The 19,991-nt window shown below is 42.1% G+C and overlaps 1 protein-coding gene across 2 annotated transcripts in view; it reads left to right on the forward strand.

Moving 5' to 3' along the window:
* The window catches only part of IMMP2L (inner mitochondrial membrane peptidase subunit 2), an 841,928-nt gene that overhangs the window by 807,690 nt on the left and 14,247 nt on the right, over positions 1-19,991 (forward strand). The window lies entirely within an intron of this gene.

Here is a 19,991-nt window from a genome sequence, read left to right on the forward strand (position 1 = left end):
CAAATAGAGTTTGGCTCTGTGGATATGGGGAAAGCAATGGACATGATATATCGTGACTTTAGCAAAGCTTTTGATATGGTCTCCCCAGTATTCTTGCCAGCAAGTGAAAAAAGTATGGATTGGATGAATGGACTATAAGGTGTTAAAAGGAGTTATTAAGGTGGATAGAAAGCTGGCAAGATTGTTGGGCTTAACGGATAGTGATCAACGACTCCATGTCTAGTTGGCAGCCGGTATCAAGCGGAGTACTCCAGGGGTCGGTCCTGGGGCCGGTTTTATTCAACATCTTTATTAATGATCTGGATAATGGGATGGATTGCACTCTCAGCAAGTTCGCAGATGACACTGAGGGCTGGTCCCCACTTAGTCCGGACTTCGGACTAAGGTACGCAAATTCAGCTACGTTAATAACGTAGCTGAATTCGAAGTACCTTAGTCCGGACTTACCGGGGTCCAGACGCGGCCGGAAGTCTCCCCCCGTCGACGCCGTGTACTCCTCTCGGAGAGCTGGAGTACCGGCGCCGATTGTGGGCACTTCCGGGATCGATCCGGGATCGATTTATCGCGTCTTAACCAGACGCGATAAACCGATCCCAGAACATCGATTGCGTGCCTCCGGACCAGCCGGTAAGTGAAGACTAGCCCTAAGCTGGGGGGAGAGATAGATACGCTGGAGGGTAGGGATAGGGTCCAGAATGACCTAGACAAATTGGAGGACTGGGCCAAAAGAAATCTGATGAGGTTCAACAAGGACAAGTGCAGAGTCCTGCACTTAGGACAGAATAATCCCAAGCTACAGGCTGGAGACCAATTGGCTAAGCGGAAGTTCTGCAGAAAAGGACTTGGGGATTGCAGTGGATGAGAAGCTGGATATGAGTCAGCAGTGTGCCCTTGTTGTCAAGAAGGCTAACAGCATATTGGGCTACATTAGTAGGAGCATTGTCAGCAGATCGAGGGAAGTGATTATTCCCCCCTATTCGGCACAGGTGAGGCCACATCTGGAGTATTATGTCCAGTTTTGCCCCCCGCCTCACTTCAGAAAGGATGTGGACAAATTGGAGGGAGTCCAGCAGAGGGCCACGAAAATTATCAGGGGGCTGGGGCACCTGACTTATGAGGAGAGGCTGAGGGAACTGGGTTTGTTTAGTCTGCAGAAGAGAAGAGTGAGGGGGGATTTGATAGCAGCCTTCAACTATCTGAAGGGGGGATTCCAAAGAGGATGGAGCTTGGCTGTTCTCAGTGGTGGCAGATGACTGAACAAGAAGCAATGGTCTCAAGTTGCAGTGTGGGAGGTCTAGATATTAGGAAACACTATTTCACTAGGAGGGTGGTGAAGCACTGGAATGGGTTACCTAGGGAGGTGGTGGAATCTCCATCCTTAGAGGTTTTTAAGGCCCAGCTTGACAAAGCCGTGGGTGGGATAGTTTAGTTGGTGTTGGTCCTACTTTGAGCAGGGGGTTGGACTGGATGACCTCCTGAGGTCTTCTACGATTCTATGTTGGTCTTGACTGCCTCTTTCCCTCTGTTATGAAGCTGAAATTGTTACTGGTAGAGAAATTTACTGGTTACTGGTAGAGAACGCCCTTAGTTGGAAAGGAAGGGGGCTGCTAGCAGGGCACTTTCTGTGAGGGGCCCTTGATGTTGGAATTTACTCCACACCGTTGTCTGAAACAGTATGAATGCACTGTGCTTCAGGGAGTACAGCAAAGCCCAACTATTTTGTCAGGGTTTGGAGGGCTGGAAAGATGGCTGCAGGATTTCTCAGGGAGAGCGCTGTGTGTATAAACTTTAACCCTTTGGTTGATTAAGCTTGGCTATGAATTTTATTTAAAATTATCAGAATTTGGGATAGATACTTTTAAATTTGTTTATTGATACAAATAAAAAATAAATATATTACTAATGAGGGAAGTATGAAAACTGTATTAAAGAACTAGTTTTAAGATGGTCTGTCGTAGTTAGGTGCCCTCTGAATACCTGTCATAGCCTCACTTCACCAGTACAGCAATCATTTGTAGATATATTAACAAACATTGTTTGAATTAGGTTTCCAACATTACACTGCCATTTGGGGTATCATTGCTTTGACAAGGGAAGTATTTTTCACTTTCAGTTTAGGGGGAAAAACCTTATTAACTTCTGCATAACACTTTAAAATTACAAATAAAGTATGTATGCCTTCTAGAGTATATAATAAAAAGCATATCACACTACTTTATCAGTTATCCAGTTTAATCCATACTGTTTCTTGCCTCTAGATGAATTCATGTGAGATGTAGCATTCTAAATGTTTGTTTCTAGTGGAGTTTATTATAAGAAAAAATAATGCTTATATATCCTACCCTTGAGTAAGTATTGAATCTGGACTTAGCAAATGTACCGCAATATTACTTCATTACAAAATGTATTCATAAACTCTGAAATTCATTTAAAAGGATGCATAGTTAAATGACTCAACTAAAACATGATTTAAAAAATGAAACTTCAATATGTATTTCTCCTTGATTTAGTTTTTTTTTTCTGGTGGTGCAGTTATTCTCTGTTAATAAAAATAAATATCCACAAAGAATGGCTGGCCATAAACTTGAACTTTAATATAGTAAAATTATTATTTTATGTAGCTTTTCAGGGACACTGTTTGTAAAATCAAGGGTTCCATTAATTAAATACTTCAAAAAATTCTAGAGTCAGCACTGTGGTCTGCAGGAGAGTGCCCTTCCACCCCCCCACTCCCACCCCCCGCTGTCACGACACCAAAAGGCACTCACTCCTTTCTGTGACTGGCCAGAAGACTGCACCCTAGTCTATTGGACAGAGTCCTGGATATGGTGATCAATACATTTGTGTCTTCTCAGATGGATTATTGCATCCCATTATATCTAGGAATGAAGTCACACACCTTCAAAAGACTCCAAAACATGAGTGAGTGCCTGGTGGGGCTTGGACACTAGAGAGAAAGGTGGCTAGAAGCACCACTCCAGTGGAACTTTGGAGTTCTGCAACATGATAGACTCAGCACTGTGCAACCTTTGAGTACTGCAAGACTAAAGCCTGAATCTCCACTCTTATGGAATTTCATGTGGTATCCCTGGAAGGGACACACCAGTGTTTGGTTAATTGGAATTCAGAAATTCAGGGTTACAATGAAATTGCAGAATGGTTGAAAGTAAAGAGAAAAATAGTGAAAGTTACAAAGCTGCAAATCAGGAAAATTTTTGTTGTGAAACCTTTTGTACAGAGATCATAAATCTCCCTGGCTGACAAGTTAAAATTGCCAGCAGTTCTGTTCTCTGGGCCAATTTCAAACATATTTGTGCAATGAGCTGCAAACTCTAGAAGCAGTTCACCCATAGGAGGATAAGTGGTGGAAATGACTTTTGTCTTGCCCTCAAAGCTTCTAGCATGGAAGGGCAGCTTTGATCTCCAGCAAAGATTATCTAGTGGAAGTATAGAATTAGTATATCCCCAGTTGTCTCAAACTTTGCCCCTTCGCTGCTCAATACTGCCCTCTTTTAGGGGGTGTTACCTGAGTGAGAGCCTCCTGGTGCAGGGGCCATTGTAGCTGCATTTCTGCAACCTCTGTCCACAAAGTGGATGTTTTCATGGTTTGAGGCCCTCTACCAGGGTCTGAAGTGGTTCTCTATAGAGTATTGGTGTTTCTAGACTCTTGACTTTCTTGGCATCTGTTGCTCCTTTAGCATCACACAGCTGTAATTTTATATCCCTGAAATGCAAATAACAAGATACTTAGAGAATACCACATAACATAAGAAGAATCCTTTATTTTTTATTTAGTGCTATAAACATGTCTGTGCCTATTGACCCAAAGCCCAAACTATCATCTCTGCTCAACTTTCTTAATGTTGAAATGGAGGCATTTCTTTCTTTTGTGACATATCCAACAGTGATTAACCCCAACTTTAGGCACTAGAATCCAAATTCACTAGGTATTAATAAAGACCTGTTTATCTGAGAGATAATGGAGACAGTACAACAAAATGTAAGGTAGGTGCTCACACCTTGAAGTTACCATTATGGAATAATACTGACTGCAAAAGCCTGTCTTTGACTTTCAGCTTTGTCTCTTGTCCCAATTAGGTGAAAAAGAGCCTCCTTTATTTGTCCAGCTCATCTCTTTCTCTCTGGCAAAGTCATGCTATCCCTTGTTTAACTTAGGCCCATGTGGCTTTCTAAGTGACTGATTTTTCAAAGTCAGGTAGTCTTTGGGCCTTTCATCAAACCACCAGGTCATAGGACCAGGCTAAATCCTGATTGGGTGATTCATCTTCCTTTCTTTCTCCCTGCTCTCTACTTCTAAGGAATGTAGTTTACTAGTGTAAACAGTCTGTGTGGATTCGTATAGACCTGTAGAAATTACATGAAAATTATAGCGGGGACCTGTTAGGTCAGTATAAAATATTTGTATACTAACAATAAATACAGAGTTGCAACATAAAATTTTAAATATAGCCACCTCTTCAACTTTCTCTCAGTTTGTAACTGTACAGAAAATGCTCTCTAGTTAAATTATACAAATAGGGTGAGAGAGAACTAAAATTCAAACCATATTAGGATTAACATAACTATATAAAATGTTATAAAAATAATAACCGTAAACCATTACAAAAGGTTACCTTTTCATTAACCCAAGGCAAAACTATTCTGCAGTGCAATGTTGTGATGGAGAGATAGTCACATTGGAATCAGGCTTCCAGACCTTTGACAGTAACTCTGTCAAGTATCTGACAATGAAACAGCAAACTATTTATATTAACCATCTTATGCTCATTCTGCATCAATCATTTCTTCCCTTGGAGCAGTTCTTGATGGAATTTCATATTTGCTATTTTAATACCATTTATCTAGACTTTTCATGTGGGAGCTGGATGGGCAGAATCCTCCTCTGCCCCTAAGGCTGGTGTGGAAGCAGAGAAAAGAACTGACAGAAGGAAACTGCAATGCATGACGTTTGTTAGCAAGAGTCAGGCTAACTGTAACCCTGTTAACGCGAGATTTGTAGAAGCGAGGATTGTGTGAGGCGGGTGAGAAAGAACTGTGTAAGAAGTCATGATGACCTCAGCATAGATAAAGTGTAGAAGACCTTGTGTAGATAAGGAATAGAAAATAATTGTATGTTGGCAAGAGTCAAAACAACTGAGGAAATGAGATATCAAGATGGCCTATGTATAAACAAAAATGCTGCTGTCTCTCATTATTTCTGTAATGAAAGGTATAAATGCTTGCTGTAATTAGTTACCGGGGAGAGACCTGTTTAGTTCTCTCCCTCTGCACATGTGAGAGTTAATAAAACATCTGACTTGTTGTACCTAACAAAATAGTGAGAACTCAGTTTTTCTCCGACAATTTGGGGGCTCGTCCGGGATGGCAACGCCCACTGAGGCAACGGCAGCTGCTACGGATCGTTCCCCTTCGAACCCCATGGCGCCACAATAGAGGTAAGAGACCTTTTGAAATCTCTATTGGGGTGTCGGAGGAGGACTGTCCGTGGGGCCGTCTGCCCCTGTTGGGCTCACGCCATCCGAACTTATTGACTGTGCAGCAAGGTCAGATGTTGAGCGGCGTAATAGGGGAATTGTTTGCCGCCCCCTGTAAGCATATGCTAGGTGCATAGGGTTTGCACCTGTGTTGAGGGGTTTTTACCGCCTCAAGTGATGCATCGAGGTACTTGGGAATAGTACCTGGAGGTACTCAGGAGTAGTACCTGGTAGAAGGCCTTGGTGTGTGTGTGGTCTGTGTGTGTGTGTGTGTGTGTGTACACAGTGTGAATTGAGTGTTACCGGAAGACGCCCAGAGTACTCTGCGAAGTCTTTTGGCTCGTGACCAGAACTACTCTAACGCAAGCCCGGTAACTAGAGGATCTTTTAGGAGATCCGACCCATGTAGGTTGACTCGGCCTGGCATCGTCCGGCGAGGAGGCTACCTGGGTCTAGGAGTGTGTGCACCCATCTTCCCTCCCCTTTTCCTCTCCGTGTGAGCCACTGACAGTCTGACCATCTCACTGGATGCAACAGAGTAAGCGGCGCTTTCTCTCTGAGATTAGCCGACGCTCTTTGCTGAAGGGAGGTGTAGGGGGTCATGGCTATCCTCGTTAGTCACTCCTGTGTGAATACCCTGTAGGGAGAGTCCTTAGTTTATGAACCGCTAGCGCGGACAGGGCATCCTTCCCCTTTGAGTGTGTGATTGGAAAAATGGGTGGGGGACAGTCTAAGTCTTCCCTTTCACCCCCTAAGGGTACCCCAGCTTATTTCATGTACGTACATTATGGCCCGAAAACCTGCAGGTATTTAGATAGTTGGAATCTTTACACGCGTGCAAATCCATCTAAACAATGTCCACTAGAAGGTACCTTTGATTTAGATAAACTTAAATACCTTAAAGAAACTCTGGCTTCACCAAAAGCCTCTGATACACAGTGGGAGCAATTTGTCTATTGAGGAAAGGAACGGGTTAATTTGAAATTCAGCTTGGTCCAGAGATAAAGAGAAAGTTAATCTGCGTTCAAGGTCAAGAATCAATGCAGACCAGGCTAAGTACAAAGAAAAACTGCTTTCGGCCCCAGCTGACTGTAAAAAAATATAGACATAGTCAAACCAAAGGCAATACAAGTTACAGTGCTGAGATTACATTTGCAAAGCTTAACTGTCCAGTGAGATCCAATCTGCCTTTGCGACCCTGGAGCCGGCGTGGTTTGGGGATGCTGAAGAAGCCACAGGCAGCCGGCCTGGACTGGAATCACTGAAAAGACGCCCCAGGAGACCTCAGGGTGTAAAAGAACTGCCCTCCCAAGAGAAGAAGCAAGTTGGAGATTGCACAGCACCTTCTCTGAACGTTATACACAGACGTGGCCAGTCTGGACGTACGTGTGTGAGTATGAAAGTGTGCCTACTCTCAGCCGCAGTAAGTCTGAGAACCGGAGAGGGATTTAGCATTCCTCTTTCCACCCCGGCTGACCGGGAAGGGTGTCAGGTGGATCTACCCCAGTCGTAGCAGGACTGGGCAATAGAGAAGTTGGAGAAAAGGGAAGAGTTGTTTACTTGATAACTAGAATTGAGCAATTAAGAGCATAGATCATGAACCAGGCAGCAACTCAAACCTACGCCCAGGGCAAGTTGCAAGCCTTGAGACAGGACTTCCAGGCAGAAAAGGAAGCACTGGCTAAGCAAGTACCGGTCCTTCAGGGACTTGTCAGAATTTAACCATTTGTGTTTGCATATGCTGTAAGAGCAGTGTGATTGCCACAAGAGAAAATTGAATAGTTAAATGCCAATGGGTCATGCGTTTTGCCCAAGTGGCAAGCCTCACGAGGGAGGACTCGGGTAGCCTTGTGAGTAAGAATGTTTAAGAGAAGAGACCAGGAAGGGTGGGGGCTAGTTGAAAAGCCCACCCTCCTATCTAAATTGGTAGTGAAAAAGCTTGTGCCCATGGAAGGGACGGTTCAGCGAGAAAAGCAGGATCGGGCCCAAGCGGGCAGGCAATAGATAGAGAGATTGGAGAACAGGTTGGAAACTTTGAGGGCATAGTGGAAGGAAAGGAGTAAGTAATTATAAGCATGGGGGATTTCAAATCCCCAGGATAATAATTGAAATGGTAAAATGTGTGTAAGACAGAGTCTTTGTACCAAGGTGCAAGGCTCTCCTTTCTTCTGCTGAATAAAGCAACTCTTCCTTATCCCTGTCTGGCTGTTATTGGCTCTCAGCTAGGTGGACCCGATATTTTGGTGACAGTTACTGGCGACTCCGGTTAATGAATTTCTGTCTTATACATTTAGGTGTTAGGTGTGTGGACGGAACTGAGCCTCTCATTTGTAATTCCTCAGAGTGGAAGCCATCGCGTGCAATGAAGCTCTGAGGTTGAATTGGGATCCTTCTGTCCCATCCCCTGTAGCGGTCAGTATTATTAGAAATTCCTGTAATAGGATCCTATTAGGCCATAATTCCCTCTGTTCTCTGTGTAATTCTCTGTTAAAGTGTCAGCAGGCAGATGGGTGGGTCTCTGGTAAAACCCTCTAAGGATAGCCCTTTGAATTATATGTTAAGTAAATGGCTTTTACCCATTGTTCAGGAAAGAATAAAGATTTGAATTTGTTTTTGGGTAACAAAATAGCAGATGAAAGATCTGGTAAAAAGAGAGAGAAGGACAGTGCCCCTGGCTCTGTGTGGTCGAGCTGTCACTTTACTAGGGGTGCATGGAGATTTTGTAAGCACAAAAGAAACAGTTACACCTTGTGTAGAAATTGATGTGGCTAGTGTTGTGGAAATTGAATTGTGGATAGGATGTGCATTTTCCCCAGAACATGTGCAGTGTATATTGTAGCAGAGGTAAAAGAAATGCAAACCTACCAATATAGGTTGTGTTTTCTCTTTTCAGATCACTGGGTGTTTGAAAGCAGGAGTTAGAAGTAAAAGGCAATCAAAAGTCTGGGAAAGTTAATTGTGTCCCTTTTTACATAAGAATTTTTAAGCTGTGGATAGCTTTGAATCTGGAAGCAAGCCAGAAAGCATCTGTATTAATGCAATTTTCTAACTAATAAGGTAGAAGCCACTGAAACCTGGGCTGCCTATGAAACAAATACAAGGAAATATGGGATAATTCCTCTGTTTTGTCTAAAATCAACAAGAGTATGTGTGTATATAAAGGAAATATTTTAAGCAATGACTGACTGCCCAGAAGGGGTAGACCTCTGTTCTTTTGTCTTTCAGATCATCAGAGAAAACGGATGCCAGCTGAACAGCATTCAATGTACCATGCATTTACTGGTACAATAGGAATTATTTTTGTGTTCTTTGTCCTGTCTTGTGGTGTTTGTCTTGTGGCCAAAATTGTTGGGTTTAATATTTTCATAAGACCGTCTAGTTCAAAATTAAATAGAAGGGTTAAATCAAAAAGCAGATACTTGTTTTTATTCAACTTGGAATACAAAAAGTGTTTGGATAAATCAGGAAAATGTGATATACTAAAGTCTAATACAGTTGCTTAAGTAAGAAAAAGAAACTTCATTGGCCAGATTTTTTTTTTAATTGAAAAAATTGTTGTTAAAATTTGCATACCAACAGTCTTTGGAAGCAAGGACATGGAAGGTTAACCCACTCCCCATATTGCCCATGGGATCCTTCTGGCTACTTCAGATTTCTAGCCAGAGGGCTGGGGAGGGAGGAAAGCTATTGGACACCTGAGGTTGTACCGAGTGGACTCCTCAAAAGTGGGTGTGCTTGTCCTGGTTTGTTGCTCCAAAGCTCTGTAATAAAGTTATTTTACTGGAAGGGTGTACATGGCATACATTGAATAATAAGACTAATGTACTGTATAATGGCAATGTGTATGTGTTCATTGTTGGGAAAAGGTGTATGAGTGAAAAGTGGAAGTTTCCTTTGTAGGTTAAAAGAAGCCAAGAAGGGGAGAAGGAAAAAGAACAGAATGAGTTAACTGAGGAAAAATAGCTAGCAAGCTCAGTCCAAAGATAAGATGCTGGCACCATCCAAGGACACTGCCCACAGCTAAGACTTGGCTGATAGCCAAGAAAAGGGGGGCCTGAATGTGCCCAAGCAACTATGAGATCTGCAAAATACTGCCAGGCATTAATGAAATGTGTTAGGTTTCTTTTCTCACAGATAAAAGAAGTGCTACCCAAAGACCCTAGCAGCCCTGCCATTCATTGAAACAAGGAGACTGAGTCTACGTAAAGTCCATCAACGAAAGACTGCTTTGGCTCCACGCTGGAAAGGTCCTTTCCAAGTCCTGTTAACTACCAACACTGCTGTGAAGTGCCAAGGACTACCTGCCTGGACCCATGCTTCGCACTGCAAAAAGACCCCTCCGCCTGGAGAGGATTCTCCAGTTGCTGATCAGCCTGTTTCTCCTGCTAACTCTGCTGTGCCTCCTGGACAGCAGGGAAAGAGGACAAGGTGAAGTGCTAGTAACCTCTCCCTTGTCCACTGACAGATCTACTGTGCCTTTGAATTCTTTTACAGGAACCACACCAGTACAGGGTGAAGTGCTAGTAACCTCTCCCCTGTATTATGGTGAATCACAACTGCTTTTGAAGAAGAAAAGAAGAAACACTCGCTCTGCTGAAACCACCAAAGTCCAGAACTTTCTAACTACAAAAGACATTAAGAACTGGCCCTGGTGGAAGAAACGAAGCATTGTTTATTGGCAAGGAGGGAACTGTGTGGAACGTTCCTGGGAATGTGGGGTCCAGTGGTGGGGTGGATTCTTTCCAGGATCAGGGCTTTGTGCTTATGGACAGGTACCTTCAGGATGCACTGCCCTCCCTAATTGGCTTTCAGATGATGAATATCAAAAACGCCTTGCCACCACAAAGACTACACCTACCACTAGTCCCTTGACCCTTGCCACCACCACTGTAACTTATCCAGATACAAACAGTACTACACATTCCAATGAAACTCATTGGGCCAACTAGAGAAGGCCATAGGCCTTGTTTCTGGAGCACAACTAACCCAGGTACAGGCTGGAGTTGGTGAGTTACATGTTATCTCCGCCCTTAGTTCTATGACCCAGAAGTTACTGACAGAGATGGTATTGAATATCACTGAGGCTGGGAAGGCATTGCAGTGGGATCTAGCATGCTCAGAGATTCAGGATTTCTTGAATGACCAGCTAATGGCCATTCGGAATGATCTAGAGCATCAGGCTTGGCCCACTGCCCTTACAGACACGTCAGGAGTACCATCTGATTTGTGGCCATGGAGACATACTTGGAAACTTTCTGGGTGGAAGTGTGGACGTTCTCAGTGCTCCTTCCAAGCATATGGACCGGTACAAGGGGTGTGGGCTCCCACAGACCGTATCCTGCCGGGTCCATGGGGAGGATGCATATGGGATTGGGTAATTCATCGAGACATCTGGGAAATTAGACCACCTGGTATGCCCAATCGATTTTTAGTCAGTGCTCCTGGGATTACACCTGACATTTGGATGGGGTTAGGTAACCTATGGACATTTTGGCCGTTACAACCCCCACAGCTTCAGTGTACACGTAAACTGAAGCCAGGAGAAGTTGTCACTGTCTATGACTACGTTTGCTGGGAGGGTAGGGGACAAGGAACTACCCTGACAGGACACTTACTCTTCCAAGCTAATGATAGCTGTGTGTATGTTAATGACACCATATCACAAGACATACATTTTAATCTCACTACCACTGCAGGCAATCATATCATTTACTGGCCTGCAGATAGAGTTTTTCAAGTAGCCCTTAGGTTCCAGATACCCTCTAATTGGACTAGCTTACTATCTGATAGATTTCAAAATTTGCTTTCATTGTTACCTGAGATTCAGAAAATCTCTGAGGTACAAGGGCAAATTCACATGCTTCAAAATGTATATCAAGTAGAAAAGTATGCCTTTCACACTGCTTATAGAGTATCTACCTTATGTACTAAATATGATGTATTGTGCTTTATGACAAAGGCTGTACAACAACCCCATTATAGTATTGTTATGGGAATGTTATTGCTTGTATTGTTATTAGTTAGCTTAGGATTATGTTATTGTTGTTGTAAAAGACGTAATAATAGTAATACCTTTCATGTTCATGCTAATCATGCATTGTCATTGCATCCAATCAAAACCCCTAAGGTTGAAGCATCTGATTTAGAATCAGAAGTCCAGGACTTGATGCAAATAGAGATTTGAGAATGTTTGTTGTACTAGAAGTACAAAAGGGGGGGTTGTGGAAGCAGAGAAAAGAACTGACAGAAGGAAACTGCAATGCATGACGTTTGTTAGCAAGAGTCAGGCTAACTGTAACCCTGTTAACGCGAGATTTGTAGAAGCGAGGATTGTGTGAGGCGGGTGAGAAAGAACTGTGTAAGAAGTCATGATGACCTCAGCATAGATAAAGTGTAGAAGACCTTGTGTAGATAAGGAATAGAAAATAATTGTATGTTGGCAAGAGTCAAAACAACTGAGGAAATGAGATATCAAGATGGCCTATGTATAAACAAAAATGCTGCTGTCTCTCATTATTTCTGTAATGAAAGGTATAAATGCTTGCTGTAATTAGTTACCGGGGAGAGACCTGTTTAGTTCTCTCCCTCTGCACATGTGAGAGTTAATAAAACATCTGACTTGTTGTACCTAACAAAATAGTGAGAACTCAGTTTTTCTCCGACACTGGTCACCTGCACTCTCGTTGAATTGGAGAACCCTGGGCGCACCCATCTGTGGCATTGCCCTGCAATTGCCTCTCTATCTCCCAGCCCCAGCAGTTCAGCCAGGGGGTTCTGATGTTTTTGCCTTTCAGTGGCTGTGGACTGCTTGGTGTCATTTTTAGTCCCCAGTCTTGAAGTACTTAGGGAAAACTTGGCCAACTGGCAATTTTGCAAGTAGTATGCATGACTGAGTGAGAGTTCAGGATTGGGACCTTAGACAAAAAGTGGAATATCTATTACACGGGCAATGACATGTAAAAAAAAGAAACACTAGACATTAAGATTAAACCAATAATTTTAAGAGATATTTTAGAATTTAATTATGGGCAATAATTCCTTTGTTCTTTAAATGGAGTTGTCTCAACACCAGTAGAAATGAAGATCTTTGATTCAAGCCTTATACCAGCCGGCTTTATTTTTAATTTTAGTATGTTGCCATGGCAAAGAATGTAGACAGACAATTCTGATCAGCATACAGCAATGTGTTTGTGTTGGCTGTGATGAAGGTAGCTCTACCACTGAGCTGTGTTGTTTCTTGAGCAAAGATTTTAAAGCCAAACAACTAGATATAACAAATGTGTTATTTAGACAGGTTCTGAGTCATTTTATGTGACTATCCCAAGGGACTTTGGCTTTACTATTCTCATACTTCCTCACTCCCAGAACTGTCATCTGGTATAATGGTATTTAATGAATTGTATTTAAGAACCTTTTTCTCTAGTCAAAGGCACTCAGATTTCAAAACTCTCTCCCCCCCCCCCCCCCGCCAACCTTGCCTTGATAATCCATCTGCAGGTGTTGTTATTGTCCAGCTATACTGAAAGAAGGACAGGAGACATTTGACATAGGTTTAATCAGGCTGCAACTTTATTAGATGTTTGGTACTACCTGGCAGATAAAAGTGTAGAGTGCAGGTAACCCCATGTTTATTCCATAATTCCCCAGGGGGCTTTTACCACCTCCCCCTCTTTTTCCATCCAGGTCCCTCCAGCAAATCCACTACTGGGATCTTACCATCCATTCTAACCCCCTTGTAGGAGGGTTAAGGTGGGCTATAGGAAGGGTGGGGGTTGGCTCTCTGACATACCAATCATAGGAGTCCCCAACTGCCCCCCGTTCGTTCTTTTAATGATCATTCCAAGCCATTTATCCCGTCACTGTATCACTTTCCTATGGAGTACCTGCATTGGACCCCCACCCTACACATAAATAATGAGTTGTGACATATGGCTACCAGGCATACCAGGCATGAACAGAGCTATTCCTGAACCTACTGGGGGGGAGATAAAAAGCCCCCGACTCCACCCAAGCCAATCTGGCGGTAAGGGAAAAATTCCTTTCCAGACCCCCTAAAAAAAGGGCGGCCAGTGCAATGCCCACAGCAGGTCTTGACCAAACCTGGTATTTCACCACCTAAACGGGAGGGAGGGTGGTTGCTGCTTCAGCCTGCTCCATGTAAAAGGAAGGCTTTTAAACCCTGCATTCCAAGGGGATGAGTCAGTGACCACACTGACCCTTCTGCCACAGTTTTCATCTCCCCACCCAGCCATAAAGCACTGTTGCCTTCATTTGGCCAGCCAGCCAAATACACCCTCAGCCCCCCTGCTTAAAGGTGCAGGGAAGTCCTTCATTTTTAACTTTGCACAATAAAAAGGAGGACTTTTGTTATACTTTTTCTGAGGAAAAACCAACTATTAATGAGACTGAGAAATGTAGTATTAGTGTATGTCTACACTGCAAAGAAAATCCTCCAGCACTGAGTCTCAGAGCCCAAATCAATTGACTCGGGCTCATGAGGCGCAGATTGCAGGACTAAAAATAGTAATGTAGCACCGAATCTCAGAGCTTAGGTCAATTGACTTGGGTTGCGGGGCTAAAAATAGTAGTGTAGGTGTTCCCACTTGGGCTCGAACTCGGGGTCTGAGAAACAAACAGACACACACACACACACATGCCATGAGGTTTCAAAGCCTGGGCTCGAGCTCAAGTGGGAACACCTACGCTACTATTTTTAGCCCCGCAACCCAAGTCAATTGACCTAAGCACTGAGATTTGGTGCTGCATGTTTTCTTTGCAGTTTAGACATATCCTTAGAGACTGTGCACGAAGCCTGTAGCAATGAAGTCCAATGGAGCTTTGCCATTGACTTTAATAGGTTTGGGATCAAGTCCTTTGGGAAGTGAGGCCAACTTGTCCATATTTTTACGCTGCCTGATGTCTTTTCTCTATTTCATATCTTCTGTCCAAATAGCTTTTGTTATGGGGAAAATTAAATTTGTCAATTTAGGATTAAGTTCCCAACTTACTAGAAATCTCATTAGAAGAGCCGAACTCAGGATTTCTACCATTCAGGAATGGTACTAATATCAGAACTCAAATACTAGCCTTCATTTGGCCTCAAATCTGAAGCCTGAGCTCTAGCCTAAACCTAATCCAGATCCAAGTATTCTGGCTTTATCCAAATAATCATAATGCCTTGATCCAATGATCGCTTCACTTCCCAGTTTATATATTAGGAATCAAAACTTACTTAAATTCCAGACCAGAGTTTTCATGTTCCCATTCACTAGTTCTACTTTTTTCCCCACCACCCTAGATGGCTGGAATTATATGTTTGGACAATCAGGAATCTTACTGTACATAATTTATTAGCCTTCGAAAAGGTCAGTAACACTCAGATTTTTGTGTCAGATAGGGTAATTCATGGACGTAACCAGTTGATTTAATCTAAAGAAAGCATATTAACACTACACACCCTAAGTTCCGGCAAATTTGAACCACACAGAACTGAATCAGAACAAATGCCAAAAGAATGCATAAGCCATGAGTAGCAATAATAATAGTCCTGTTGCCAAACATTCCTCTTCTCCCTCCCCAATGGATGTGTAGCTTTGAATACTTAATATAAGGGCCTGATCCAACTCCCATTGACGTCAATGGGAGTCTTTCCATTTGCTTTGATCAGACTAGGGATTCAATGCTAGAAATTCAGTTTGAGGTGACATTTCATCTGTACAGTTATACCATTGTTCTAAAGGAACACAGGAGTATACTTTGGCTGTAAATAGTTTTGTTTTTTCATCAGGAGAGGGTTAGAGTTTAGACCAGCAGTCACAGGAGATATTGCCATTTTTTTAAACTGCGGACAACGGTCACCATTATGGATTATAATCACAATCAACAAAAGAGAAAAAACCCTAGTGTGAGGTGTGTGTTTAATTCCATTTTTAAATTTTACTTTCTTTCCTGCTAGTATGTTTAAACAATCAGAACATTGTTTTTATTTTAGTATTTGATTTATTTATTCTTATTTCAATATATTCACAGACTATTAACAAGCATGAAGTATATTGTCTGTAAACTAAACAAAAATTCAAATACATTTTTACAGAAGTAACTCTAATGCTTATTATTAGCATTAATATATTATAGTTTTTTTTTTCATTCTAAGCAACTTGGTTATGAAGAATAAAGTGCATTATATTTCTGAATGAAAATATTTTAGAGATGGGCTCAAACCAAAATTTCCCCAGACTTTGAAGGCTGAGGGGGTTTTCAGAATCCAAACTCTTAACATCCTTTAATGTCCCAATGTCATGAGATCTCGCAAAGTCCTGATTGATGCAGTGACACCCAGTTCACCAAATATCATTGTACTGTGTCTCCAGATGCTGGCATCCTAGTGAGGGGCAGAATTAAGGGTGTATGAATGTGCTGTAGGGTAAGTGCTATCTTAACTTTGCACTTCCTGGTTTTCTTATATTTTAACACCCAACAAGGGATATGCTATGGGACCTAAAATGAGCATTTCCTGGCTGATTAACATTTGAGTTTATGGTGTCTAGGTCTCATATTCTGGAAGGCTAAAGGGAGCATTGGTGATGGCAGCAACCTTAACTCCATCTTAACAAAATATTTTTTGTAAGTGAATAAGTAATACAAGTCACTTTTTGGTTGCTAACTTGAACAACATATCAAGTATAAAATAATGTGACATGTTGTTGTCTGAAAACTATTTCTGACATGGCTTTAGGATCCAGTCATAAATTATTTATAAGATATCATTTTAGATTATTTACAAAAAGTTCTGAGTGTCTTCTTGTTTTGATATTTTTAAGCCTCCTAAAGAGTTGCTGCTAAATATGGGCGTTAATTTTGCCTTGACTCTAAGTAACAAATCACAAATGATATTCATCATATTGAATGAACTTTTATTGTGTAGCAGCCATAAATTCAGTAGAACAACTAAGGCAAGGCTTGATGTACTGTAGATTTCAGATATAGGGTCTGATTCGCTGGTGCTCTGTACCTTGAATAGATCCTTATACCAAATCAGAGTGGTAGCATTTTACACGCACATTGCACTAATGTAAATGACTGCGTGAGATACAAAGTATTGGGGATAAGTCCTGTAACCAGTTGTTTGTTTGTTTGTTTACTTTTATCCTAGTTTTGAGGAAAACCTTGACTTTTTTAGAGAAGGGCTCTGCTTATATCTAATAGGTTCATGTGTTTCAACAAGTTACTTTAAGCTTTTCATTAATAAGTAGTTTCTGACGATGAAGGTGTTGGTTGTAATTCTGTAGTTTAGGCTGCACAGAGCATCTCACTTATGTGTATTTTATCATAAAGAGCTAGCTAGGATAAATTGATTTTTTAACAGAAATTGAATATGTTTTATAATGTCAGCTTTTTAAAAAATGAGTTAGAGTTTTGGGTTTTTTTGTGAGAATGATCAACATATGTTTACACATTTTAGGCACAAGGAATATAGTTATTTTCTGCTCTGGATACTTGTTGCTATAATAAAGGCCCCGGTATTCCCTGATTCTGTGGCTGCAGAATTCAACCCTTGCCATCGGCATGTGTTCCTGAATCTCAACTTAAAAAAAAGTATCTTTTACAGCTGAGGCCGCCGACCTTGAAAATATGATCTGACGATAAACAGATGAGTGAGATACCTGCCTGGGTCTACAGAGAGTTGGAAACAGTAAGCTTTGTAGATGTGCCCTGCCATATTAATCTCAGTCAAGGCCCTGTATATTCTATAATTCTGTGGTCATAGAGTTTAGTATTTTTCCAGGATGCCACAGGATCACCATTTGGCTGCAACCAGATACTGGGCATTTTGTTTTCTGACTCACTGCTCTACCTGGACCCAGCTGCAATGGCATCTTGTTCTCCAGCTTTCCCCACAAAGGGGAGTTAATTGGTTTACAGTGGATGTTCCCTGCACTGTTCAATAGAGCCAGCCAGCCAAGGATCAGGGAGCCAGAGCTGGAGTCCAGCTCTACCAGGGAGTGGGGAAAGCTAGAAGTGTAGGCTGGTGATCTGTGCTGCCTAGGGAACAATGTAGCAGCCAAGGCCTAGGAAGCCTGGAAGATGAGCCACTGAGGCTACTCTCTCGCTGCCTTTAGCAGAGGAGGAGCTGGACAGCAGGGAATGAAAAAAATCCAAAATGTATGTGTAATAGGATGGGGGATGGGAGGCTGCCCATTTCCATTCCCTCCTTCCTTCTGTTTTCCACTTAGCCACTGGCTGAGCAAAGGGGTGTGTGTGGAGCCAGCTGATTGGCTGCTGAGTGCCCCCTTGCTTATTTAAGCTAGCCCTGGCTTTTCAAAAAGCCTCTTTCTCTCTGCTTAGCTGCCCTGCCCTCCCTCCCCTTAGAAGTAGATTAAGAGCTCTACTGCTTATGATGCTACATTTCTGAACAGTCTCCTGTTTTTAGGGAAAGGGAAGGAATTTTTCCCCTGAGGCTAAATTGGTATGTGATCTGGTGGGGTTTTTCTCCTTCCTCACAGCCCCTTGGAGGCACAGTTCGGTAGAAATGATACGATTCAAGGTTCATATAATGCAGTTAAAATTACTGACTTGTTGCAACTTGGGGCCCATGTGCTGTGTGGGCAAAGGCTAAAAGGGCCAGCTCTCAGAGGTAAATGAGACTTGAGATAGTACAGTTAGACTTTGTACTCACAGAAGGAAAGTAGCCTGAAGTCTTTGCAGATGAGGTTCCCCCATCACTCTACCCCACCCCTTATTTGAGGGGCAGAAAGGGAAAAGTTTTAACAACAGAGCTGAATCTGTAAGGAGGTTCTACCCTGAGTTATTGTTTAGTTTCTTATTAAAGCCCTATAACTCTCAATGGAACAAATTAAAAGCCTGGTACGTGAGAGCAGGCTGAGGACAGTGTGGTGCCCCTCCCCAAGATATAATTAATAAAGTTTGCTGCCATTTAAACCAATCCCATGCGTTTGTCATTAGTTTGCCTGCTTGTCCTGGTCAACAGCTACCTGTCACCTTCTTTCCTGGCACACTTGTGGGAAGGAGGTTCTAAGCTGGGCTGCTAGGACAACATCACAGGATCAGTGGTTCAGGGAGTGGAGCTATGGTGACTGGGAAGTATAGCGACAAAAACATGCTGAGAAATAATCACTGTCAAAAATGATTCTTGACAAACTATATGTCATTGAGCAGTAGTTGTGTGGGGATCGGAAGGGATGGGAATGAAACTATTTGATAGTAGTGGAAGAAATTAAGGTCGGTGCAGAATTTGGTAGTTGTTGCAATGGACTTTTAGGGATTGTTATTAGAGAATTTAGGGGTGGTTATTGCTCAGTTTGATCCTCTTGTGCTGTGCTCTCCTCTTCAGAGCTTGATCCCCCTACCTGAAATCCTAGGACTAGTCAGAGGTGTGTCCAAATGCAGTTGGCACCTGCCAAATTTCCATTCTGTATTGGGAGCTGCAACAGGGACAATAGATTTTCTCCATCTTCAGAAAGTCACCAAAGTTAAAATAAAAGTTCAAGCAACTCTGAACTCCCATCCAAAATTTTGATTATATCTACGTCTTACTTAATTCCAGCTCCCCTCAGATTCTTGCCCATGGCCTGGTTTTCCTGCAGTTCTTGTAAGAAACACATTTTCTTCTATCAAAAGATACATGCTTAACCTTTTCAAATTCTTTATTTAAAATGGCATGATTTTGACTCACAGTATGTAGTTCCTCCTCAAAGGTTAAAACTATATCCTCAAGTCTGGAAACATAGGGTGTGTATGCCTCCAGTTCTTCTTCTTTCTTCAAGTGTATTAATGGTGTATAACATCATCTGGTGTGAGACTTCTGAAGAAAAGGCTACTTCTCATTCACCTCTGGCTGACTGTGATTTCTTACAGATTGGAGACTGAAAATACAGCAGGAGAATGCTGTTATACTGAAGCACAGGGAACTTACTGCTATTTGCTATACAGAAGCTTTGGTGGCTAGTTTGCCTTTTCAGGGATCTTCCTACAATAACCCAACAGAAAAAGCACAAAATGTCACTGTGAAAAGAAGACAGTATAGTTTTTACCAAGGACCAAATATCCTAAGCAAAGATGTTTAGTAGCTGAGGAACAGGAGCTCCCTAGAAATAGTTCTGCACACCTCCATTAGTAAAGTAGCAGTTTCAGCTGCAGTCTTTCCCCCCTTACCTTAAGAATAGCTGATATGATTCTATGATTCTTAAGAGCAAACTAGGAGATCTGTGTTCTATTATTGATGGTCTCAGAAAATCTTGATTTTGATATGTGGATCATCTACTTTATTTGTCAGACTCTCAAGATCCCTGAAACATAATAAAACTTCACAGTGAATGTACAGGAGAACCTAGATGTTTTTTCTAGAGTAGAATAATGAAAATTTGTCTTATCATGTGATCTATGCATCTCATTATTTCTGTCTCCTCAGCTAATTTCTCAGATGCTAGTAGAACTCCAGGCATTGCAGAAATAGTGATGGATAAGCAGCCTGTTGTT

Source organism: Chrysemys picta, chromosome 1 (genome assembly GCF_011386835.1).
Source record: "Chrysemys picta bellii isolate R12L10 chromosome 1, ASM1138683v2, whole genome shotgun sequence".
Lineage (NCBI taxonomy): Eukaryota > Metazoa > Chordata > Testudines > Emydidae > Chrysemys > Chrysemys picta.